Raw genomic sequence first — 22,374 nt, forward strand, 5'->3', positions numbered from 1 at the left:
CTACAATGCAGGTAAAAAGTGAGGTAAAGAGTATTTGAAACTGGTCCCTCTCCAACCAGGACCAAATCCAGCTTCAATGAAATCTGAGGTGGGAAGGAGGAAGGATATGGAAGAATAGCAAGAGAGGGAAGAAGGGAAGAGTGAAGAGATGATTTTAGAGGCAATGGGAAGTGAATCTGCACCAATTCAGAAGGGGAGTAATTTGTGTCTCAAATAAGCGTGGACTTATCTAAAGAAAAGACCCCATGCTGGCAAGTATGTAGGGAGATACCAACTGCCTGGACAACAGTTTGACAATGTGTGCCAAAGCATGAGAAACATGCATATCCTACAACCTGAGAACCTCATGCCTCAGAATTTATCCTAAGGAAATAATGAATGTCCAAAAAGATGTGCCTACACAAATGTTTAATGATAGTTTATTTTTAAATGCCCTTGAATAGGAAACGTATTACAAAATATATTTCAGTATGGCGTATGTGCTCAGTGGAATGTGATGCACCTGTTATAAATGATACTACAGTAATGTTAATTAAAATATTCATGAAATGATTGAAAAAAGGAAAACACCAGTGTGTGCAGCACTCGTGACGCCACCACTGTAAAAGAGAGATCAGTACCATGAGTGTGTGTGCACACCTATCTAGAAAAAAATGCAAGAAGTCTAGACACCAAACTGTTAAACAGAAATAATACTAAGTTGAGTAGAGGTAACACAGTTATTCTTATCCCCCTGTTCTGTTTTTACGTTTTCTTTGGGGTTTTTTTGTTTGTTTTTATATCTTCTACAGTGAACATATATTTTATAACTGGGATCTGAAGGTGCGAAAAGGGAAAGAGGTTTTGTGTTGCTTTGATTTTATCAAGAAAAAGAACTGAGGATGGAAAGATTAAATAGAAATACAATTCAGTCTTCCAGTCCCTTGCTTGGCTTAAGAACTTTTTTTTTTTCAGGGTTGTTGCTGTTATTTTTAATTTATTTAAGTCATCTCAACACCCAATGTGGGGCTTGAACTCACTAGCCCAAGATCAAGAATCATATCCTCTCCGGACATAACCAACCAGGCATCCTAAGAACTTCGAATGCCATTAACAATTTGATCCTAAAAAGACATGGCCAGGGAATTAAAAAAAGCTTTATGTCTTCATCTATCACCCAAAATTAAACATTAAATATAGATATGTGTGTATTTTTTTTTTATTTTTTTATTTTTTTTTTAAAGATTTTTTATTTGACAGAGAGAGATCACAACTAGACAGAGAAGCAGGCAGAGAGAGAGGAGGAAGCAGGCTCCCCACGGAGCAGAGAACCCGAAGATCATGACCTGAGCCGAAGGCAGAGGCTTTAACCCACTGAGCCACCCAGGCGCCCCAAGATATGTGTGTATTTTAAATAAATTTGGAAAATACATGAAAAAACTCTTTTAAAATGTGATGCATCAAGCAAAAAAAGTTCATACGCTTAGCAGCCACCTCTAATCTCAACTTTTCTGAGATGCTTTTGTTATAAAAGTATGTTTAAAGAACTATATGCAAAAAAAAAAAGATTTTTAAAAACCCATTAAAATAAAGGAACAACAAAAATATATTTGAGCTGCTTTGAATTGTTTTCTGACATTTTCTAAAATGTATTTGAGGGGCGCCTGGGTGGTACAGTCGGTTAGGTGTCCAACACTTGGTTTCGGCTCAGGTCATGATCTCAGGGTCATGAGACTGAGCCCTGTGTCAGGCTCCATGATCAGGGGGAGATTGCTTAAGTCTCTCTCTCACTCTTCCTCCGCCCCTCCCCCAACCCTCTGTCTCTCTAATAAATAAATAAACCTTTAATTTTTTTTTTTTTTTTTTTTTTAAATAAGGGTGCCTGGGTGGCTCAGTTGTTAAACACTGCTTCTGGCTCAGGTCATGATCTCAGGATCCTGGTATCAAGCCCTGCACTGGGCTCCCTGTGCAACAGGAAGCCTGCTTTTCCCTCTCCCACTCCCTCTGCTGGTGTTCCCTCTTTCACTATGCTGTCTCTCTGTCAAATAAAATCTTTAAAAAAAAATTTTTTTTAATAAAATAAAAAGTATTCAAGTAGAACCTAAGCAAGTGAGGAATCTCATCTATCCTTTTCTGCTAAATGAATGTACCCAAATCCATACCTATCACTAAATATAAATCCAACTGATTGGTACTGATTCTAGGGTATTATTTTATTGGTTACTGTCCTTAATAATAAAAATACTACTACTACTAGTGAGCACACATACTTCTTACATGTATGGTACTATTCGAAACAAAGTATGTACACTGACTAGTACTTTACATATGAAAATTACAAGGTACAGACAGGTTAGGCAATTTGCCCATGTTCACACAGCTGGTATGTGGCAGAGCAGATACCTTGAATGCAGGGAGCTGGCCCCCAATCCATAGCTCTTAATGCCTATTCTATTCTGCCTCCTTAAATGTGGAAAGGTTAGTCTAAGAGTTACAGGAGGAAAAGAAAGTAAGTCTCTTCCTATTTGCTTCTATATGCACAAAGACTCATTGAGAGATAGCAGACAGGGAACAGATGGGAGGGCAGCTATTCAAGTCTTGACATTATTTTATTTTTGAACCACATGCATGGGTCATCTACTTTTTTAAAATTAAATACAAATAAAAGACTTATTTAAGAAAGTATGTACAAAAAATGTGCATCATGCTAACATTTATGGCTTAAAAAGAGACACACACGTACACAAAGCACACACATACATTTGCTCAAATATGCATAAAATGTGAAAAACACAGAAAGAAAACAGAAGAATCATCATATTAATTGCCCCCAAGAGAGGGCACTGGGTAAGGAGACTTCACTGTATACTATTTGGTAATTTTTACACAGGAATGATCTATTGGGGGAAAAAATTCAATGAAAAAGATTTAATTTACTAAATAGCAAAGGACTGATTGCTCTGTAAAGTGGATATGAAATAATTAAAAGTAGCACATATCCCTTTTATATTTTTTCAGATGAAAAGGAGGAAAAATAAATAGCTTAACTTTGCAACAGACTTGCAACTGCTTTCTTCTTTAGTAAAAAAAATGTTACTGAATTCCCAATGAAGTGAGAAAAACTCTTTCAAACAATAAAATTGTACCCTCTAATGTCACATTTAGATCCAGAACAATGAGACTAATAGAAATTTATCCTAAGAAAGTAACTTAAAGGATTTTTTTTAACTTTTATATTTAAAAGATGGCAGTCAAAACTTTGCTCAAAATAATGAAAACAAATTTCAGAGGTGGGATAATTAAATGAACTGTGTCATGGACCAAAAAAAGAACAAACAACTATTAAAATGAGGATTCTAGAACAAAAGAAAATGCTCATGAAATAAAGTGCATTTTTTTTTTAAGATTTTATTTATTTATTTGGCCGACAGAGATCACAAGTAGGCAAGAGGCAGGCAGAGAGAGAGGAGGAAGCAGGTTCCCTGCTGAGCAGAGAACCCCATGCGGGGCTCGATCCCAAGACCCTGGGATCATGACCTGAGTCAAAGGCAGAGGTTTTAACCCACTGAGCCACCCAGGCGCCCCTAAAATGCATTTTAGAACAGCAAACAAGAGGTGCCCAGCTGGCTCAGTCTGTGGGACACGCGATTCTTGATCTCGGGGTTCTGAGTTGAAGCCCCACGCTGGGTGTAGAGATTACTCAAAAATAAAATGTCAGGGGTGCCTGGGTGGCTCAGTCAATTAAGTGTCCAACTCTCGACTTCAGCTGAAGTCATGATCGCAGGGTCCTGGGATCCAGCCCCCACCTGGGCTCAGGACTCAACACTCAGCGGGGAGTCTGCTTCAGGATTCTCTCTCCCTCTGCCCCTCCCACTGCTCATGTATACTCTCTCTCTGAAATAAGTAAATAAATCTTTAAAAATAAATAAATTTTTAAAATAAAATCTTAAAAAGAAATAAATAATAAAACAGCAAACAAACTAATACATGCATAAACCGTGCATATGCCATGGGGGTGATTATAAAAATGTATAGGTTCAAAAATGTAGATGGAAATAAGTAACAAATGAAAACTATATTGAAATACCAGAAACAGAGGTGAAGTTTTCACATTTTCTCTAACATTATATTGTATTTATCATCACAAATAACACAGGTTAGATTTATGTGTGTATAAACTCTGATGTTTTTAAAATGAGAAAAAAATAAATTGAGGAAAAAGGAACTTTGCTAGGTAATATTTTTCTATCAAAGTAGCAAAAATTAAATTTGGTGACACAGTGATAATAAGAGAGGGACAGACAATGTCATCCACAACTGGTTGGAAAGTAAATTGGTACAATTTTGGAAGGAGGCCATCTGGCCATATCTATCAAAATGTTATAACTCTTAATTCTGTAGGAATTTACCCTATGTCTGTAGCTGTAAAATCACACCAAAATTTTACAAAGATAGTTTGTTTCACCTTGCTTGAATTCGAAGACTGGAAACACCTAAAAATCAATGAGGGGTTATTTAAGAATATTAAGATAAATCCATGTAACTGAATACTATATAGCTGTTAAAACTGAGGCAGGAAGAGGGAACTTTTGGGGGGTGATAGAAATGTTCTATATCTTGATTATGGTGGTGGTTACAAAAATGAAGCAGAGAAAACTTTTTGAAGGGACTGAAATGTTACATACCTGTTTACAGTATATGACTTTGTCAAAGTTCATTGAACTGTATAACTAAGAAAAGGTTGAATGTTACCACATGTAACTTATACCTTAATAAGCCTTTTAAAAAGTACAAACAGGGGCACCTGGGTGGCTCAGTGGGTTAAATCCTCTGCCTTCGGTTCAGGTCATGATCTCAGGGTCCTGGGATCAAGCCCCACATCGGGCTCTCTGCTCAGTGGCAAGCCTGCTTCTCCCCCCCCCCCCCCGGTCTCTCTGCCTACTTGTGATCTCCATCTGATGAATAAATAAAATCTTAAAAAAATAAAATAAAAAGTACAAACAGAAAAGCAAGATGTAATTTAGTCCAATTTGTAAAAAAGAAAAGTTAAGCTGGTAATAGTTTTTTAGGGAGAAGAAATGCTATGAGAATAAGAAGGCATTTACTCTTGGACTGCGTGAAGTTTTTAACATGTTCTTTTATTACTTTAATTAATGGCAACTGCCTTTGGTTTCTCTTAATTCAAATCTCAAGAATGACTGATACTAATTAGTGTCTTTGTTTGCCAATACAGAACCAGTGCTTGTGGTCCCAGAAAGATGTCTTTCAGAGCCTCAGTGGGGATGCACTTTTTCAGACAGTTCTCACTAAGTGAAGTTTCAAGAATATAGGTTTTGTGAGCTGAGTGCCATATATAAAAACTTAATTTTACACAAATTATTCTCTCACGGAATAATTGTTTGGAGTCCCAAACACATAGCTTATTAATTTAACCATTAACCCAAAAGAATGCCTCTATACTAATTTTTATCATTTCAAAGGTTCAGAAGTTTAGAATAGAACAATTCAAAATTCTTCGGAAATTTCAAGAATGTAGTTAGTGTTTGCAATACTGAAGCAATTAACACAGACTAACTAGAAAATTCATCCAAGTAAATTTATGGCCCAGTGACCTAGATATTTTAGTACTAACAGCATCTTGCTGATAGCTCAAGATTTTAAGGCTAAAAACTTCTTGTCAATGGAAGACCCAACATTTTGTAAAGTGGCCCTTAATTAAAATATTTCAGAATCAAGCCCGTAAGACAATATAAAGATAAAATTCTCAACATCAAACCTGCTCCAGATACTACAAAGCCTAATACAGGATAAGGTGTAGCCTTGCAGGGAGCAGACAGGAGTCTACAGGGAGACTGTGGTAAACACATAAAATCTTGGTAGGATAATAGCTTTAAAAAGCTAGCAATACAGGCACATTGCTACTATCAGAGACTCCAGGATCCCTGGGAAAGGTCACAGTACCTATCCATACTTGACTGCAATTAGAAAGGGAGGATATGCCAGAAGAAAGATTTAAATATTGAAAGTTGGAGGTGCAACTGCCAATTTCTAAAATTAAGAGATTCCAAGTGCAAATTCATTACATAAAGATCAAGAGTGTCATAATAAATCTATGTGTGGAATTCCCTTCAAATATTTACAAATACTTAGGAATCTCCCATGCACTGTCCAATACAGTAACTTATCAGCCACGTGGCTCCTAAATTTGTCTTAATCCAAGTTAAAATTTAGGTTCCTCATTCACTCTCTATAGCATATTTCAAGTGCTCAAAGGCCACATGTGACTATTGGCTACTGTACTGGATAACACAGATCTAGAACAGTTCCATCATCACAAAAAGTCCTACTGGACAACACTGATGTAAACTATAATTAGCCATTCTAAAGGAAGTTTCTACTTATACTCTCATGATTGTATTATTTTTATTCATTCTGCTACATAATGAACAACCACCAAAAAGTATCTTCAATTGCTACTAGAACTAGGGAAGACCTGCAAAGGTTATCCAGCCCTGAAATTGTTACCTAAGAGAAAACTGAGGCCTAAAAGGGCTAAGCCAATGCCCAGAGGTGCCCCGAATTTTCTTCCTATTCCTATCTTCCCTTCACCTCACTAAATATAATATCCAAATTAAGTGGCAAAATACAGTTGACCCTTGAACAGGGGTTTGGACAGTGCAGGGTCACTTACATGCAAATATTTTTTGATATACAGTACAGTACTATAAATGATTTTCTATTTCTCATTTTCTTGCTAACATTTTTTTCTATAGTTTATTGTAAAAACAGCATATAATACATACACAAAATATGTGTTAATCAACTATTTATATTATCAGTAAGGCTTTCTGGTCAACAGTAGGTTATTAGTAGTTAAGTTTTTCAGGAGGCAAAAATTACACGAGGATTTTAGACTGCAGTGGAGGGATCAGCACTCCTAAACCCCTGCTGTGCAAAGGTCAACTGTAGTTCCTTTTGTTTCCTTTTTTAATCAAACTTAACGGAGGAGGCTGTAGCAGACAGACTTCTGTTGCCTTTCCAAGTCTCAGAACTAAGAAAAGAATTTAGGGGTAAAATTTAAAAATAAATACATAAATAGGAATTACTTCTCTTAGACTCTTAATCTCACAAAACAAACTGACGTTTGGTGGGGGGGCGGGTAGGGAGAAAGAGGGTGGTGGGGTTATGGGCAGTGGGGAGGGTATGTGCTATGAGGAGTGCTGTGAAGTGTGTAAACCTGGCGATTCAAAGACCTGTAGCCCTGGAGCTAATAAAAATAATAATAATAAATAAATAAAAATAAATAAAGCTGAATGATACTGACCAAAAAAAAAAAAAAAATTACTTCTTTTACCTTTCTAAGAAGTAATCAGACTGATTCTGAAGAGCAGGGTCTTGTTAAAAATAAAGGAATGTGAGGAGAAAAAAAGAAGAAAGGAATGTGGCAACCATGCCCTAATCCCACCCAAAGAAAATTATAAATTAATCTCACCATATGGGGTTACTTTTAGGTATTAAGCTTTGGAGGGAGTGAATTTTGCATATTTCTTAGCTAGCTAATACTCTCTTTGGTCCTAGCTAAATGAATAGTAACAGAATTAGCATCTTTTGGAGGCTGGTGGCATTGGTTTGTATCAGTCTGTATCTGACTGTCTGAGGGTTGTTTAACTTACTACTTCAGAATAATCAACTGCAAAAAAACCAATTAATTGTACATTAGAATTTATATCAAATGGGAGGAAAATGATTTTACATATTCCACTTGGTCATTCCTTCACATGCTCATTTATGCTCTTTCACTGGCTCATTAATTCAAAATAAGTGTGCATAACAGCAACCTTCATTGGGCTTCTATTTTGGATGTTTGATCTCTAAAATATGTGATCACCAAACAAAATGAAGACAGAACACTGGGGAAATATTTGTAGAATCATATAGTCCAGGTACAATAACTTTTAAGAAAGTTAATACTTAGAATAAAAATTTCCAGAATAAAGACTGAATTAAGCTAACAAAACAACTAGTGCAGGGTCTTTAGAGATTTTTCTCCACATATAAAAAAGGAAAAATCTCTTCTAAAAAATGTTACACTGGGCGCCTGAGTGGCTCAGTCACTTAAGCGATCTGCCTTCAGCTCAGGTCATGATCCCAGGGTCCTGGGATGGAGCCCTGCATCAGGCTCCCTGCTCAGCAGAGAGTCTGTTTCTCCCTCATCCTCTGCCCCTCCATCCACTGGTACTCACTCACTCTCAAATAAAATATTTTCTTAAAAACTAAAAAATAAATAAAAATGTTACACAACTATGCCTAAAATAGCAAGGTACAGAATGCAAAACAATTTTTCCTAACTAATAAAAAGAAAACCTGCTTGATGTGTGTGTGTGTGTGTGTGTGTGTGTGTGTGTTTTAAGGGAGATCCTAGAAATAAAATGCAGACTCCTTAATAAACCCTAAAATTCTAACAACAGGGCCAATGTTTTAGTCTTTAGATATTTGGTGAACAGTTCCAGATTTATTTTTGTAGAAAGTGGAGGCTTCCTGTTTATCATTTCCTATCTCAGAACCATAAGGTGCAGTGAGAGTTACAAGCCAGCAAGGGAAAGAGGTCTGTTTTGGACTCTTCCTTCATAGGAAGAGGTTCCCTGGTTTCTGCGATATTGTATGTAAAAACTGTGTCCCTCTGTGTATTTCTCAAGAACCTCATCTCTCCTCCACATTCTCATGAGATCCTAAGGGACCTATTATCCCACAGAGGTAAAACATCGTGCCTTAAGACAATGCATATGACCCCAATGCTCGGTGAACAGTCTGAAAACCAATATATAGTTTTATTTGAAGGTCAAAAATGGTGTCCATTTTCCCATTTTATTTTTCCTGGATCAGACCAGTATATGAACAAATCTTAAGAAAAGTTTCTTTTATACATAACTTACAAAAAGCACCAAGATTTTCTAATACAGGAAGAAAAAAGCAAACAAATATTTCAAGTACCATCTTGTACATTAACAGTTGAAGAACTGTTATTCAAGAAAATGTGTCAAACATTAACAACAAATTAGGTCTACTTCCAGCCAAAGGAACATAGAATGTAACATATCAGTTTAAGGCAAAGGATATTTGTTGCCATGGTCCACAGCCAGACATTTCTGTATTCAATAGATTAGCGGACTCAAGAATTTAAAAAATGAAACAGCATAAGTAACTTGTACCCTGGCCAACGAATATGCAATTTATTAACATTTTACCTCCCTTTTTTGCAAAGTGATTTTAAGCTTAATCCAACAGTCATTATCAACTGAAAGTGATGTTATTAGTATTTCTGTCATCCAAATCTAGAAAGTGACATTAGTAAAAATCTATAAAATTAAATGGAAAGTCAATCATGGAACAGTATACCTCTAGGCAGTGTTTTTCAGGAAGCATGTTCAAAGCCACAACAGAGCATGAAATCTTGGGTGAAGGGGTTCTGTGGTCAAAGAGTTGTGCAGTGCTGAATTTTAAAAATTAAGTTATTTTTTTCCATATCTGAGAGTCTTCAGTGCTTTCAATATAGATTACAAATCTGCAGGTGAGAATGTGACCATGAGTCTTTTTTCCTCAAAGCACTTCCAAATCTCTCAGAAGATGAATCTGGGAAATTTTGAAATGCTAGCTTATTTTGTTGTCTGGCAATGAAGAGCCTAAATCCAGGACAGTGGACACCTCCGGGGAAAAAGAGGAAAGGCAATAGGGAGAGGTGCATAAAGGGACTTTTAACCATATCTGTAATGGGTTCTTCTTTTTAAAAAATTTCAGAATTATTTCTGAATAGCAAAATGTAAGGACTTGACACAGTTGAGTGGTAACACAAAAGTGTTTATCAGGTTATAAAAAAATGTGAAATGTATGCTGTCAGAAGAGTATCCAGTATACAAACATAAAAACTCAAATGAAACAAGGATGTAGAAACATAATAAATTCGCCAGATTCCTACATAAGTCACACATGTAACTTGCATATGCAAGTAAATGGTTTCTATTTATCTGTACTATGTATTACATGGAAGACTGACAAAGACTGAACCAAAAGAAATTGTCAAGTAGGTTAAAAACTGAAATTAAGGAGTGCCGGAGTCGCTTAAGCATTTAACTCTTGGTTTTGGCTTAGGTCGTGACCTCAGGGTCCTGGGATGAGCCTGAGTCATTTTGGAATTCTGTCTCCTCCCTCCCTCTTCCCCTCCCCTCCCCCTGCTCTGTCTCTCTCTCTCCAAAATAAATAAATCTTTTTTAAGAATTTTTTTTTAAAGATTTTATTTATTTGACAGACAGAGATTACAGGTAGGCAGAGAGGCAGGCGGGGGGGTGGGGGGAGCAGGCTCCCCACTGAGCAGAGAGCCCGATGCGGGACTCAATCCCAGGACCCTGAGATCATGACCTGAGCTAAAGGCAGAGGCTTTAACCCACTGAGCCACCCAGGCGCCCCAATAAGTCTTTTTTAAAAAAAAACTGGAAGTAAGCCTACATCTCATAAGATTAATGCCATGTAACTACTTCTGGCATCAAAGTGAAAAATTTTAATGAATATATGACACGTAAATAATTCCCGAGTCCAATAAAAACATGTGCAGCCATAAGTTTTGCTGAAACTTACATTTCAGACTGCTACTAAACTTATACAATAATGTGGGGGAAGGACATAACAGAGAAAAGCACAATTTCCATTTGAGTCAATTTTTAAAATTGTATTTAGAAAAATCTTGAAAACTATGAAAGGGAGAAAAATAATCAGATGACTGATACAACAGGAAAATCTCCATTTGTTTCTCAAACCATTGCCTCAGAGTGTATAGAATGAATGTTGACCCTCTATATTCTTCTGTTGTAATAACCAGAAAGAAGTAACTCTGCAGCATGTTTCCTGCCCAACAGCAAATTACCCTTTGTGGTCCTTTTTTTTTTTTTTTTAATTAAAAGGATTTTTTTAAAAAGCTAGTTTGGAGAATATTCATCAAAGACATTTAAAGGGAAGGAATGCAACAACTGAATATTCTTTCAACCTTCATTGTTATGTACTGTCCCAAATATTAACAACCAGAATCACAAAGCACATCAGCCATTAGTCTGAGGTAAGAGATACCTGGTGTCCCACACACAAGGTAGAAACCAGCTTCAAAGTCCTTTATAAGAAAGTGTGCACAGGGTGGGAGTGGGAGTGTGTGTGTGTGTGTGTGTGTAATTAGACGTCAAGGTTTTCTAGCAAACATTTCTGTACACATTCGTAATTCAATAGTAATATAGAGATGGTATAACAGTCGTAAAGAGTCAAGAAAAGAAGTATATAATAATCATCACTTGAAAAACTAGAAAGAAAGTGTAAAAACCAAAAAAACAACCTTAAAAGAATGATGGGAAGGTTTGGCAACACCAAGTCTACCAAAAAGAGCAGTAGCTGCGCTACATTAACAACAGAGTCATCCGTGCCAGCAGATTCCTTGGCCAAGAATGAAAAGAAGCCATGACTGAAAGAAAGCCTTAATAAATAAGAAAAAGCAGGATCAAAAAGGAAAACGAGAAATTTTAATGGTACTTAAGGGCATTTCTAGGGAAAGCCTTCCTTCTGAAAAAATATATTAAAACAGTAAACTGGTTAATCACCCTCAGTTGGCCAGAATAAGGACACTGTGTTTTAAAATCAAAGTTTAGATACCTGAAAGCAATGCACAATCCTGGCCAAACTAGAATTAATTAATTAGCCCCCATGGTAATCACAGCCATGCACAACTGTACTTTGAATCTCTGAGTTTTGCCAGAATGTACTTGGGTGTATTTGCATTTTGGGGAAATGCGGCTCCCTATATAATCTTATTCATCTACTACTGAGGAAGGTAACACTGGCAAAGTTAAAGAAATTTACCTGTGTCAGAATAAGGTTACATGAACCCCTAAATAACTGCTAGAGGCAGGGTCTATCGCATGATTCCCAGAAGACTGTAACTTCAAGCTATTATTAAGAACTTTTTCTATACATAAGTAATCTGAGATGGCATTACACTCCAATTGGATCTTGACAATTTTTTCCCTTTATGTTTCAAAGCAGAAATAAAGTTAACCGGGAGCTGGTTATATTACTTAGCTTCCATCATAGCAAAAACAATAAATACCCATTAGTTCACAATGATATAAATAACTGAAAACAAGTAAGAAGGAGGAAAAGAGTTGAGCCTCTTGTGCATGAAAATTCCAAATAACTTACATAGTTACTCCACCCTCAAGAATGTGGATCATAACTCCCCACCCCTTAAGTGTGGGCTCTGCTTCATGACTTCCTTCCAAAGAGTACAGTATGAAAATAGCGGGAAAGAGTAGCCTTACACTGGAGAACTCCAACACGGCCTCAACCTGATGACCAAGGTCAACATCAGATCATGTTGATAATGTATATCCTTGCTGTGATGTGATGAAATGACACTTTACTCTGTGATTTTCTTCCCCAAATCCCATAAAACCAAAACCAATCATGAGAAACACATCAGATAAATCCCAATTGCATGACATTCTACAAACTACCATAAAATTTCTCATCAAAACACTGGCTCCAAGAAGACTGGAACGAGATCCTGACAGTTCTAAAGTGGGGTGAAACTGAATTCACTACCCAGCCAATGCCTCATTATAAACCAAAGCATGAAATGAAGATAAACAATATTTTATTTCTCCACAGATCTCAGAAAGAAAAAAAGAACTCTTTACCATTCTAGAAATGTGGGAACCAAGTAATAAATACTTACTAGGAAATGTGAAAATCCAGGCCACCTTAAGTTAAACTTGACATATTATAAAAAATACCAACATTTCCTTGTGGAGGTGATTAAAATCTGCCATCTTCTTGTATTTTATTGAATGAATGAATGATGAAAAGCCAAGAGAACAAAAATTACATCTATGCGTACTGTATTAAAAACCAAAACTATATTCTTAGGGAAAATAGATCAATGTTTAATTCTACCTTCCTCTCTGAGCACCATCAAGACCAATTCACAAATATTCTCATTTCTACATAAAATCTACTATACTGTACTTCCCTCTCATAGGAAGAAAAAAACAAGAGATGAAATTAGCTTTGTCCAATAGGAGCACAGGTACAGTATTATTTGAAATCGAAGAAAGGACATGTTCAATATACTTTAATTCATACTGGTATGTTGTTTAGTGTTCATATGCTATACAATGCTTGATAGTAAAAAATTTAGATTAAACCTGACCTATTTAAACATTGGATGTCATTTAACCAGTTATGGGCTTCTGTAATTTATTTAACCCTTGCTAAGTCTTAATATTTTCAAGTGTAAAATGTAGGTTACTAAACTAACAGGTTGTTTCAGAAATTAAATGAGATATATAAATAATTCAGTGTCAGGCCTGGCACCCATTTTGAATAGACAATAAATAAAAGCTCTTACTTTGATCCAATCCCTGCCTTCAAAAATTTCACCATGGGGACAGATATTTCCATGGTTAGTTATCCAGCAAGAGCTGTTCCTACGATGACAGAGGATAGGAAAGCAGAAAATGGCTCAATTTAAAAATACTCCCACAAAGTAAGACTTCTTAAGACTTTGCTAAACTTCAGTTTTCAAATGACCTCTAAGAAAAGAACACTGAGCTCTAACTACCAACACCCAACCCATCCAAGATTAGACTTGATCTAATGCCATTTCTTTCTCAGAACTGGAAAATCTAAAATGGGAGTCACCATTGCCTTTATTACTTTATCTATGTTTTAAGTAACTAAGAAAGATGGGTAATATTTTCAGGTAACTATTGATTCCACTAGACTAAAATGCAGTCTCCAAAACAGAGACTTATATTTATGGAGTAAATGTTCAATGATTCTCTCTACATTTTTTCTATTTTTAAAGAATATTAACAGAAACCTACAGGAAAGATAATGGGTTTAACTCAAATGTCTTCCAGTGATTTTTAATTAATTACTTACCTCTAAATCACCCATTCCCATGAATTCTTTCAAGCTTCAAATATATGATTAAAAACTTAAATACAGGGGTGCCTGGGTGGCTCAGTTGGTTAAGCAACTGCCTTTAGCTCAGGTCATGATCCTGGAGCCCCAGGATCAAGTCCCTCATTCGGCTCCCTGATCAGCAGGGAGTCTGCTTCTCACTCTGACTTCTCCCCTCTCATGCTCTTTCTCTTTCTCTAATAAATAAATAAATAAATAAATAAATAAATAAATAAATAAAATCTTTAAAAAAAAAAAAGGTAAATACATATCATTTCTTAAGAAACAGAAAAATGATACAAGTAGGAATACCAGGAGGAAAGTAACAGAAATTGTTTCAAGGTTGGGGCGCCTGGGTGTCTCAGTGGGTTAAAGCCTCTGCCTTCAGCTCAGGTCATGATCCCAGGGTCCTGGGATCGAGCCCCACATCGGGATCTCTGTTCCGCAGGGAGCCCGCTTCCTCCTCTCTCTCTGCCTGCCTCTCTGCCTAGTTGTGATTTCTGTCAAATAAATAAAATATTTTAAAAAATTGTTTCAAGGTCACTAATGTGAAAAAGAAATTATGTCTTGAAATAAATCATAATTTTAGTACTAAATGAAATGATATATGCAAGGCCCTTCCTAAGTTACTTTCAAAGGTTTACAGTGGACATACTTATTTCCAAAGACTGATACTGACCACTAATTTTATTAAAATTTCAAAAAAATTTAACCCAAATGTAAGGATTTTCCAAAAAGAAATGGGCTTATTACTGAGGAATAAGAATGGAAAAAATAAAGCCCAAAACACACAGAGGACTGTTAGAGGCCTTAAAAAGACAGGAGCGCCTGGTTAGCTCAATCAGAAAAGCATGTAACTCTTCATCTCAGGTTGATGAGTTTAAACCCCAAAAGGGATAAACTTGGGGGGAGGGGAGGAGGCTCTAAGCTCCATGACAGCTCAGTAACATAGGCTGTGATGTTGTAATGAGGATAATTACAGAACCCTCCATAAAGCCACTTGTCCAGGCCCCTGCTGACTTCTCATTTATATAAAACAGCTACCCTCAGCTAAAGCCAGACAAGTGCTTTCTAAACAAAGCAAAAGTAAGTCTTGGAAGAAACCCAAGAATAGGATTTAAGACTGGAGAAGAAAGCAGCACAAAGCTTGTGCCAATGCTAAAACCTGAAGGAAGAACAGAAGGAAAGAACAAAAGAGGAGAAGAGACAGTAGAGAGAAAGAGGATGAGGGAGAGAGGAGAAAGCCATCCCATCTGAGAGTGACGTAAACCAAGCATTCCACCTCACAATACAGTCCACTTAACTGTGGCTTGTGGCTGTTACCACATACTCCTCCCACCCAGCTCACTAAAACACACACACACACACACACACACAGTCCATGGTGAGGGCTACTATCCAGAGGAAAAGCCTTTTGGGTAAATGGCCTTACTCAACTGTAAAAGAAATGAAAGAGCTACTTATCTACCAATACAAATCTTCATTCAAATTTAACCAACCAGGGATGCCTAGACATTTGAGAAAAGTCAAACAGGAAGAAAGAGAAAGACCAGGAAAAAGATTAAGGGAAAACAAATCAGAACAAGATCAAACCAAACCAAACCACTCAAATATCTCAATTCTTATGCTAAAAGTTTGAAGGGGTATATTCATTTAAAACAAACAACAAAACAAAAATGAAAATACCAGAGAACCACTAGATCTTAGAAATTAAACACACAGTGGCTAAAATAAAAATTTCATCAGAAGGGCTAGATAACAGGCTAGGCATGACTGAAGATAGTATTCTGGAAAATCAAGGGAAAAAGAAAAACCCTTTGAATGAAATAAAGATTTGGAATTGCAGATTAAAGTGAGCCGAAAAAGACAGATGTTTAAAATACTTACACCTTAGTGTGGGTGACAGCAAAACAGAAGTTTGCAGAGAGAGAGAGAGATCACTTCAAAAACATTCAGAGGAGAAAGCCAGATTATATACAAAATAATGAGAATCAGAACAGCATCTGATACTGATAGATAATGGAGGCCTTCACAATTCTGAGGTAAAAGATTTAGAGCCAAGAATTCACAACCCAAACAAACTAACAGTCAAGCATGATGGCAAATTATACATCTCACCACATATAAGAATTTTGAAATTTACTTCCAAGTACTATTTCTTTAAAGGAAATTTTTTTATGTCTGCTATGACTACAGTCACTGGCACAGAAGAGCAGAGCAGAAAGTCAGAGAAACCAGCTATAAAATGCCTTCAAAAATTAAAAAAAAAAAAAATCCATGTAATATAATTGCAAAATTAAAGTCTTTTTAAAAGCTGTAAGAGTTTTTAGTGACATTACAAAAACAGAGGAAGTAATTAGAAATTGCAAGGAAAATTAAAGCAAACTAAAATTCCTGACAATGTCTAAAAGTAAAGGGAGAGGAGAAAGAAGTAGAAAGATATTGAGGGGCATGGATTTCTTTATTACCATAATGGTGAATAAGTCAAGGGAAGTTGCCTTAGGTTGGTGGCCCAAAAAACGAACGAACTAAGAACATTAAAAGCTATAGGAAACCATCAAAACCACCACAATTCGTAGTAAGAAAACCGAGGAGGCAGAAGGCACAGTTGGTGGTGTAAGGACACAAAACTCATCTTTCATGAAGGAAGTAAAGAGACACCAAGTCATACAGATACACCATGAAATATATTCTTTTAAATTCTGATGGTAACCACAGGACAAAAACAAGTTAGTTTAAAGACTTATCTCTGGGGAGTGGTCAAGGACTGGCAGATTTTTACACTTCAAATTCTATCTTGTTATGATGTTGGAGAAAACACTTTACCACGTGAGCAGATTATAATTTTTAAAAATACGATTACATTTTTAAGTGGTGGAAAAATCCTATATTATCTTTGGGTTTTGGCTAGACCACAACAACATCCTTAAGCTTTATTATTAATGACTCTAGGACCATAAGGACAACTAAAAAGTATCTCCCAACAGTTTAAAGGTTCATACTCTTTGATCCACCAGGTTCATAGCTGTCTATCCTGAAGGAAAATTTACATGAGTGGCAGCAAATACAAAGGTACAGAAAGCTTAGTATACAACTCTTAGTAAAAACCCTGGAAATCCTAAACATCTGTCAATGAGAATGATTAAATAAGCTATGGTAGATACATGCTATGGAATGTTATAGTTACCAAAACAAGTCCAGGGTAGTAACAATACAGAAAGATGACCACGATATATTGTATTATAAGAAAAGCAAAACAGCAAAGAATATATGTATGTGGTATAATCGCATTTCGTGTAGTTTTGTTTTTGTTTTTTTTTTAAGTATCTTCTTGTATAGGTTTAAAAACTGTGGAAACAAACACACCATTAATAGAATAGTGACGAACTCTGGATGTGAGACTGGAAAAGGGTAGAGAGACACTGACTTTTTACTTCTCTTTGTGTGAACTTTTTATGAATGTTTACTAATTACCTTTGTAAAGGCAAAAAATTCTCAAGAAGATAACTTCCACATTAATCTCACCCAGTTCTTTCCTTACCTTTCCACCCCTCCGTTCCCCCAACACTGTTGTACCACAGATCTCAGCCTTCCATATGGCACATGGTGGAAAAGTGTGAATCCAGACCTTACAGTACTCTCCGAATCTTACTTCCATGTGATACACAGAATATACTTCTTGCCATGCATGACTGATGGGAAACAAATGCATCTTAATGCTGCACTTAGTCTTCAGCTTGGTTGGTTACAGAATGACACTGCTAATAAAGCCAAGGTTGCAAGTGATATCCCCACATAGATCAATTAACTGTTTGTTATGTGGTCAGTCTGCTTTTGTTTTTATCATCTGTCATATTCCTGGGGACCGGACAACAAGATGTGGAAAGGACAAAGTAAATCCATTTTAACTAGTGGGAACACATTGATAGTGGGCTTCAGTCTAATGGTTGTATCCTGAAGAACACATGTGCGCGTATGTATGACCACAGTTTACACATTTCTTTGCCAGTCGACTGCCATAGTCACTGAATTGTGTCATCAATGTTTCCCAGAGAGAGAACGCTGGTTAGCCAAGTATCTGCTGCAACACTGCCTGTCTACGCTCTGTGAGAGTAGTGTGATGCTGGGGTGTGTGCGACCACGAAGTTCTCGGTTTCTGTTAATTCCCATCTTCAGCCATTACACTGAATAAAAATTCAGTCATGTGGCAAGGTAAAGGCTTTACAAACTTAACTGTGCTTGAAGAGTTTTTCTTTCACTACTTATTTTCAGAGACGACAACAATAAAAGGAGAAAAATCAAAGAGTAAACAACAGAAAAATGAGGACTTTCAATGTGACCACAGTGCCGGTTATGTAAGTATCTCTAACAGTGAAATAGCGGGTTCTGATCTAAATTTAAAATGTCTAATAAAAATGCCTAAATAAACAACTCACACCACAAAGATGTATCATTTTTTTTTTGTATTTCAGGATACCATAAACCTAGTAAAAAGCAGCAATGAAAGGAAGATTCTGCTATAGATCTGTAGACTAATACAGTATATCTTATGCTCACTGAGTATCAACTGACCTAACTAGAACTCAAAAAAAACAGCTAGTGGTTCTCAGGAAGACTCAAATTGTTAGCTATTCAAAAAGCAAACAAGCAAGCAATAAACAAAGGAAAAGAACAGAATTTGGGGGACAGTGCAAGAGGAACGGTGGGAGTGAAGTGTTGCCTTCGGGGAATACGGTGGCTCCGATATGACAGTGGAAGCAAAGTATGCGGACTTGTACAAATAAAGCTTTAAAAAAAGTCATAGTTATATTTCAATGTTATTTATTTAAATGTGGCTTACAGTACAATTGATTTTATCAGTGACACTTCTAATCCTAAGAACCTTTACTGAAAATAGAATGATAGTATATAATATCGCATCCCAACACTTGATCTAGTCATCTCTTCTTAAACCCTTTATAATAACTTTCCTAATCAGTTCCAAACTCCTTTTAAGTCAAATTCACTTCAATATGTCACTTTTACACCAGCTTTCCTTGCACTTATGCAACTTAAGCAACACACATTTACTTCAGGCCTGCCATGTGAGCAGTGGCATCTTCTGTGTACTTCTCCTGGGACCCTCACAACAACCCTGTGAGGTAGGTATCATTAGCCCCACTTGACAGAGGAAGAAACACAAACTCAGAGACTGACTTGCCCAGTGGCAGAGCTGGAACTCAAAGCCAGAACTGCTGACTCTCAGATGAGTTATGACTGCCCCAAGTAAAAACTACGACTGTACCTAGAATTCTGGAGCAGCTGGAGAAGAGGTTCGATAGTAGTAAGTTTCTGCTTTCTTGTAACTTACCACTGTAAACAGCAATTACAATATATTCTCCTATCATTAAATTTTGAAGGTAACAATATACAAAATAAAATTTACTCATCCCATTTTATAGGGAAAAAATGACATAATGCAAATAGACTTGTAGTCATCATTAATTATAAAAAGACATAGTAAACTGGTATTAATCTACATCAATCTTCCTGGTAAATAGATAAAGAAGATATATATGCAAATCTACTAGTTATTATAAATAATATATATAAGTAATTCTGTGGGGATCATGAAAGTGGGCTGCTGCACAGATTTACTTTCAAAACACAAAACCTTATCCAGGAACTTTAACCAAGGGAATGTACCACAGACCTACATGCCTAAATAATATGAAGACATGTCCTGGCATCTACATGTAATTTAGACACTGATAAAAAATGGTTATGTGATAAGTTCCCTACTAATCTTGAAATCTGTGGTAACTCTGAAATCCCTTTTCCTATGCAAAATGTACTGTACTTGGTAAGTAAGATCTAAATGATAGTCCAATACAGTATGTTTAAAACTTAAAATATATACATTCTTCTGAGTGGAATGGTCTTTAGGAGAAAAATCTTATTTTGAAATGTTACAAGCCTTAGTTGTGTCCAAATCAACCACACTCGGAATTTGCTACTACTGCTCTACCAAAAGCACCAAGATGTAAAAAGTTTTGTAGTCTAAATCCTTTCTTAAAGGATCTCATAAACATTCAAAGCTATTATAGAGCTATGAAGACTTCCATGACCAAATATGACTTTGTTCTTTATTTCTATAGAAAATTCCACAGACCAATGGCAAATCTAGTAGTATCACATGGAGAAAACTGGTTTGCCTATAATGTATTTTGTCTAACAGAACTGGACATTTTGCATTCTCTCATCTTGTGACCCTACCCAAATGTGCTCTAGAATTTTGATAAGTACTCATAGTTAAGTCTTAACTACAAATATAACTTTTCTAGCTCTAAAACTTACTCAATTTTTACCAAATGATAAAAAGATTTAGTATTGAGAATACCCTCAACTTACTATTCAAAATGAAGATACAAAAGAAGCCTATCTTGCAGTTTACTAGGATATCAATTTTTTTCTGAGTACCTCCACATTTAGAGCTATCTCTGGACTCGTCTGAGCAGATGCTCCATAAATATCTGATTTTTAAAAGTTACCACTTTTAAAGTTATAAAAACTATAAAACTACCTTATTAATCATAGGGGCAGTCTTCAGTGTACTATTAATACAATAATGCAGTGCTTATTCTAGAATATATATAAAATGAAAAAACTATTAAAACTGATGCTTTTAAAACAAAAATCAGCAATCAATAGTACTGCTTATGGAAACAGGAATGGCTATTTGACGCCCTCCACCAAATCCACGGCCTGGCACTTAGTAAACACTATTGTTTGAATAAATGAATCAATATAAATTTCCACTTAGTGGTCTTTGATGAACATGACTAAGATGGACAATGGAGCTGTGAAAACACAGGCCACAGTTCACCTTACGTCAATCTAACAATTCATAAGGAATTTTTACAATTATTATAATCTTTAATTGTAAAGTATTTGACAGAGTTCTTAAGTCTTAAAAACCTTTAAAATCCTTTTGGTATTTACTGCCTTGTATTAACATAGACAACATAGAAAATGAATAGTTGACTCTTCCCACATGGGAAGAAACAACTCCTGAAGCACTACGAACCAATCCCTGGACACTAAATTTAGTGGGATAAACCCTAGAATCCCCCAGACTAATAACGCAAAAACTCACACATCTTACTTCTTTTATTAATAGAGAACATACTCATATTTTACCCACTAACTGCTCTAGCCAGCTGAAAATTGGTATGCATGACATGCTTCCCAATTGCCGTTTTGTAAAAACATAACTACTGGTTAACACTGAAGCTTGTTCTAGTGACATGCCCAACGTCACTGCTACTGAATCCTGAGCTAACACCAACCTTACCCCACACCCCCCATCCAACTGGTTCCTATACAGTGAGAAGCCAGTTTGGATTTAAATGCTCTTAAGAAAGATTAAAAAATAATAATAATAAAAAATAAAAAGGTAGTCCCTGACCGCTGAGAACTAATCTGATACAGTTCAGTCTCAATGTCATTACAGACTGATCTGACATTTATAGCTAACCATTTTGTTCCCCTGATCCCACTAGACAACTCTGAGACCAGGATAAAGTCAAACAAAAACAAGGTCACTGTGCAACCCACAAAATACCAAACATCTCTCTTATACTAAAATGAGTGACAGCCCTCACTTCCTTGAACCCTCCCCCAAATTACCCGAAGTCCAAATCCTATAATATAATCTCCATGGTCTGTATTCTTCGCTGCAGAGAGTATAAATCCAACTTGTTCAATAACAAGTGTGCTCCTGGTGGTCTCTGAATGAAGGCTACTGACACTTAAATACTAATGGTGGAATGAACATGGACTACATGCTGACATGGGTTACAAAATAACTCCGATATATGGCTTACTAACACACACCTCAAAATTCACAGAGAGGGCAGCTTTGGATAACTTTGGTACAAGACTTCTTCCACTTTGCTTTTATTGTCAAGACTATGCTAAAATATTTGTGTTGAAAAGTTCAGATAAAATAAAAAGTATTAATGACAATCACACTGAAAATCATTAATGCATAAAGGAAAAGCCCATCTAGCAATGTTAATTAGAAGAATGAGCAGGAGGAGTTCACCAAGAGTCATTTCAACGGGAATCATGCTCAAGTATATGGACTATACCCTGATGCAGAAGTATTTTAAAACAAGGACTCCAGGAAAATACCCAACAATAAAGACAAAGGTATAAGGAAAAGGTGGAACAGGATAATTTTTTCTTTAAACAGTGTTCACTGTAACTATTGGAAAATCTGGATAACAGGCTAGTTATGCAAGGAAAGCGAGATTGTAGTATACATTCTTTCACTGAAGACTTTTTTTTTTTTACTGTGCAAAATCTCCCACTTAGCAGCTGAATGTTATTTTTATAAGTAGGAATCATATCAGAGGC

General features: G+C 36.2%; 1 protein-coding gene across 3 annotated transcripts in view; it reads right to left on the reverse strand.

The window, feature by feature from the left end:
• WDR33 (WD repeat domain 33) overlaps positions 1–22,374 on the reverse strand; it is a 130,832-nt gene that overhangs the window by 26,714 nt on the left and 81,744 nt on the right. The gene's annotated exons all lie outside the window — the stretch shown is intronic.

The sequence above is a fragment of the Meles meles genome, chromosome 9 (genome assembly GCF_922984935.1).
Source record: "Meles meles chromosome 9, mMelMel3.1 paternal haplotype, whole genome shotgun sequence".
Taxonomy (NCBI): domain Eukaryota; kingdom Metazoa; phylum Chordata; class Mammalia; order Carnivora; family Mustelidae; genus Meles; species Meles meles.